The sequence below is a fragment of the Ctenopharyngodon idella genome, chromosome 2 (assembly GCF_019924925.1).
Source record: "Ctenopharyngodon idella isolate HZGC_01 chromosome 2, HZGC01, whole genome shotgun sequence".
Classification (NCBI taxonomy): Eukaryota; Metazoa; Chordata; class Actinopteri; order Cypriniformes; family Xenocyprididae; genus Ctenopharyngodon; species Ctenopharyngodon idella.
The window spans coordinates 7,249,651-7,255,650 of NC_067221.1; positions in this window are offsets into that span (position 1 = coordinate 7,249,651).

The following is a 6,000-nucleotide window of genomic DNA, read 5'->3' on the forward strand; positions in this document are numbered from 1 at the left end:
ACCTAAACACTTATTACTTATTAACCTAAAAAAAAAAAAAAAAAAAAAAAAAAACACATTCACATTCACATTTGCCACAAATGCTATGAAAAGGCTTTGCCAATTGCTACTTATATAATATATTCCTTCCTTTATGAAAACCTCTTAAAACAACATAAATGTACATTACTTTTTAAAACTTTTCTTTAATTCATATTCAGGTGTAAGTCAGAAGAGACTGTATTGAACCTTCAAACAAAACAAAAAACAAAACAATCATGAAGTCGTTGCTTTTTAGGTGATAATATGATCTGATCTATATCAACAACAGCTGTTTATTTAATTTTATTTTATTTTAAAATGGTTTTGTTACAATGGAAGTTAGGATACAGAAGTTATTTTTTTATTATCCAGAAGATGGCGATATCTACATACACATGACACCACCTCATGTTTATTATTGTAAGTCTTGATTGAAAAGAAACATCTGCGGTTGAACATCATCACTATATCAACATGACAAGCAGAAGACAAAGCTTCTCCTACAGCTGTGGAACGCTGCTATGAATGACATTTTCCCATTTCCTTTCATAGATAAACAAAGATGTCTCTCAGAATGCCTGTTTTATTCATTTTGGTCTTTAATTTCTATGGTAAGTAATCAAATCTTTATTGCTGTAAATAACTGCATTATTAAAATGATATTGCTTGTATAATTATGTTATTATGCATTCACAGGATGCTTTGGGAAAGACACTGTTAATCAGTCAAGTGAGACAAAAACTGCCACTGAAGGACATCAGGTTACCCTGAGCTGTGAATATGAAACACTTCAGTCTGATCCATATCTTTTCTGGTACATTCAACGCTTTAATGACCTTCCTGAATATATACTGATGAAATACAAGTTTGGATCGAGTAGCAGTTCTGAATTTGAAGAGAGATTTAATGCCAGTTTGGACTCGAATTCAGTTTCACTGACAATCAAGAACCTGCGTGTGTCTGACTCTGCTGTGTACTACTGTGCTCTGAACCCCACTGTGACTCAAACACACTCAACACTCACACAAAAACAATTCTCAGACATTGATAAAAATGCATAACTATAATGAATCAAATAATAATAAAATAATATAGTAGTTGAGAATAACAACATAAAATATACAATCATTTAATGGTAAAAGTCTCTCTTTTAAAGCTTCTTCTAATAATATAACCAAGTACAATAACTATGCCAAATGATCTTCTAGCATTAGTTTAGTTCATCAAATTAAAAAAAAAAAAGGGATCAGTGCTTGAATCAACGTATTTGAAGAGACTGATAAAACAAACATCAGAACATTGAAAAGTATTAAAAGTACATCCAGAATCCTTAAGGAGGAGGAGACGTTCAGTATTCAGGAACTGTGGTTCAGTCAGACTCCTCCTGCAGAGCCCCTCCCACTGAAGTCATTTATCTATTCAATGTTTTTTTTTTTTTTTTTTTTTTTATCATTTATCACAATTAGTTTAGTGCACATGTATAAACCTTAAAGAAAGATACACAGCTATCCTTAAACCATTATCAAAACCTGTTTAAACTGAGGAATCAACATGAACAGATATCTACTAGTGATTGCCATTACAGTTTCAGGTGGATATAATTTACACTTTTAAAATCTCATGCTGTTTTTGGCAAGAGAAACTGGCTGATGGTTTAATGTTCTATTGTGATTTCTCAAATTTTATTGCAGGTGCATTTGCTGATAGCATTGGTCCAGTTGACAAGGATACTAATATGATCAGAAGAGAAGGAGAGTCTGTGACACTGAGATGCTCATATGATACAAGCAGCAATAATGTTTTACTTTACTGGTACAGACAGTATCCAAACAGAGAACCAGAATATTTACTGTATAAAGGTGCTCGAACATACAGCACATATTCTAATATACCAGACAATCGGTTTCAGTCAACGACATCCCAGTCATCCACTGAACTCATTATTAAAGCAGCAGCTCTGTCAGATTCAGCTCTCTATTATTGTGCTCTTAGACTAGAAGCCCAGTGATACAAAATGCCTGAAAAGCTTTACAAAAACTCAAACACACTATTACTGCTTTGAACAACAGCAATCACATGAGTATCAAACCACGGACATCTCTTTTGTAAACCACAGAGACTATAAATGAGAGGATATGGTAACACCTGTTGAATATCAAAAAGTGGTTCCCCTACAATACCTACAGTAAACATCTACCTACAGTATATCCACTGTTTATTTTTTATGCTGCATTAATAGTAATACATTTCAATTTTAAATTAAGGAATAAATAACTGTTTGTGAAAAAAAAACAAGAAAAAATTCAAAAAATAATGAAACAGTGTCAAATGAGATTTATGCTTCCAATAACATTCTGGAATAACCTCAGTTTTCAAAGGTAAATTAATATGAAATGTGTTACCAAAAATAAATAATTGAATAAATAATGTCAATAGGGACATGTTTATAGTTAAAAAATTTCATTGCATTTCAACCTTGCAATACCTAAAATAACCCAGGAGAGGGTGTTATGCACTGTATGTTTATATTGTTAACCATGTTCATCTGACAGTGAACTGAGATCCTCCTCACTATCAGAAACAAACCAATGCTTTGAATAACAGACTTCTCTCTCAGACCGACTGAATCAAACTGCTTAGATATCACTCTATCAAACAATGCAACTATGGCTGGAAGCGTTAATATTTGCTTCATTTATTTTTGGTATGTATACTTTTACATGTAAATTTAGGTTATTTTTTGATTAAATAATAACATTTGTAATATTAATATCATATATTTTCAGAATGCAGACCAGAGGATACAGTTGATCAGCCAGATAAACATGTAACTAAACCTGAAGGAGGATCAGTCACATTACAGTGCAAATATACTGCATCTACAACAACACCAGACCTCTTCTGGTACATCCAGAGAGAAAATGACATTCCTAAATACATGCTGAGGAAAAACAAATATGGAGGAGATCAGGACACTGAGTTTCAGAAGAGATTTCACTCTGAAGTGTCATCAGACTCAGTTCCTCTGATGATCCAGGACCTGCGTGTGTCTGATTCTGCTGTGTACTACTGTGCTCTGAGGCCCACTGTGACTCAAACACACTCAGCTCTTAGACAGAAACCTTCATCAGTGTTGATCCCCATTCTGACACATTCATTCATTTTTACTTCATTCTTTGTCACACATGTATATTTACAAAAGCTTAATTTTATCATTGCATTGATAATTTAAATTCACAAATATAATTAATGTTAAAATAGAATTAATAGCATAGCATGTGTATTGGCAGAAAAGGGGGCGGGTCTTATCACAAACCACACCCACATTATTAATATAAAGCATATCAGTTCTCTAGGGCATTCATTTATGATTTATGTACACTATTAATTATGGTAATCATAGTACCATAATCATAGTTGAATTGTCCATACTTTTAAAAACAGTTCAGACCTGAAATATCAACATGGAGAGGTATTTATTGATCCTCATAATTATATCAGGTAAATCAGACTTTTATCAATTCTTAAACACATGTTAAGGAGTGCATCATATCTGTATTAGTACAGAGTACATTTTACATCAATCATATGCATGTGTGTTTTTATGTCTTCTTTTTAGTTTCATTGAAAAGATTGTATTTGTGAAGTGTCTTATATTACTTCTAGGTGTGTTTTCTGACAGCATTGGACCAAAAGATGAAGATATGAATATAACCAGGAGAGAAGGAGAGTCTGTGACACTGAGATGCACATATGAAACAAGCAGCAATAATATTTTGCTTTACTGGTACAGACAGTATCCTAATAGTGAACCAAAATATTTACTATATAAAGGTGCCACACCCCAATCATCCACTGAACTCCCTATTAACAGTGTGACTCTGTCAGATTCAGCTCTCTATTATTGTGCTCTAAGAGTTGGAGCCCAGTGATACAAAGTGCCTGAGAGGCTTTACAAAAACTCACACACACAATTCTTGCTTTAAAAGTCAGTAATCAAATGTGTATAATACCACATGTACCACTGAGACTGTAAATAACAGAATGTGGTGACACCTGCTGAACAATGAAAGAAGAGAGTAGAGAGGGGTGATATGATAATGATTTAGAACAAGTTGCTGTACATGTGTTTTACAGCTAAATAAAGTTGATATTTTGAACACTGAACACTGTTATCTGACTTCTCATGTGAACTGAAATATATCCAATAAGAAAGGGGAATCATAAACTAGTTGTTTCAAATGGATTTAATATGAACTGTAAGAGAGAACAATGATTTTTAATAAAAATCAGAAAACAATTTGCCTTATAGATTATTCTAAGAGCCACAGTAAGAATAAATTGCATACAAATCAACTTATCATAACAATGTTGATAAGTATTGATTACATTTACACTAATTCACATCAGTTAAATTGATATACACTGTTCCTCTGTATATTTACATTATGAAAGAAAAAGGGATAGAGGATTGGCTGTGATGTCACTGACCACACCCACACTATTCATGAACAGCAGAGCCCCTCCCACTGCAGAATAAATCCATGCATCATCTACATCATTGATTTCATTTATCAAAAGTTTATAGCTGTGCATATGTATGAATCTCAAAAATAATAAACAGCAAAACCTCCTAAAGCTGTGATCAAAACCCAATTAAAACATATTTAATCTAAGCTATTAACATGGAGGCATGTCTGATAGTGATTCTCACAATTTCAGGTGAATATATTTTATGCTTTAAGGATCAAATGATGTTTTATGATGTTTTGATTTATGGAAAAGGCTGATGTTTAGTGTGCAATTGTTACATTTTATTGCAGGTGTGTTTTCTGACAGCATTGGACCAAATGACAAGGACACTAATATGATCATTAGAGAAGGAGAGTCTGTGACACTGAGATGCTCATATGATGCTAGCAGCAGTTATGTCTATCTTTACTGGTACAGACAGTATCCTAATACAGAACCAACATATTTACTGAGGCAAGGTGCTCGATCATATGAAGGAGTGCTGGATAAAACAGACCAGCGGTTTCAGCCAATTTCATCCCAAACATCCACTGAACTCACTATTATCGGTGTGACTCTGTCAGATTCAGCTCTCTATTATTGTGCTCTAAGAGTAGCAGCCCAGTGATACAAAGTGCCTGAGAGGCTTTACAAAAACTCACATCTCAAATTCTTGCTTTAAAAGCCAGTTATCAAATGTTTATCACACCGCATTTATATTTTCTAAACCACTGTGACTGTATGTGGTAACACCTGTTGAACAATACATGAAGAGAGTGGAGAAGAGAGGATATGACATCACACTAGAAGAATTTGTTGTATGGGATGTTTATCCACCTCATTTCGCAAAGCAGAAGTTATTTTCTGTGAATGTGTGTGAACTTCTGATTCATTAGCCACTATAAATCACTGGAAGAATAACAAAAATGCTTTAAATGCAAAATAATTTACTCTACAAACCAGTGTGTTTATGATTATGATAATAAAGTAAAATAATATGATAACAAACAACAGTTTGCAAAATCAAGCAGCATAACAGACAGTGTTTGTACAGCTAAAATAACTGTAAAATAACTATTAAAAATTAAATATCAGTCTCAGTGCTGTGTTATTTAATGTGAAGAAACATCACAAAAAATAAATGAAACTTCTTTTTGTAATTCCATAAAGAAAGCAGGAGAGGGAGAAATGCAGTCTATACTGATACTGATAACAGTGTTTGGAGCTCCTCCCTTCCTTATGTAATAATGGCTTCGAATCACTCTCTTTTCTCAGTTACTCTGCTTTTGCTGATTGATTCGTCTGCTCTTTGGGTACCACTCTATCATCTTGAAGAACAAACAATGAAATTATGGATGATGAAGACATTAATAATACTTGGATCAGTTATTCTTGGTATGTGAATGAATTGTGTTACTATTGAAATGTTTGGCTGTATTTATGATGATGATGATGATGATTGTCACA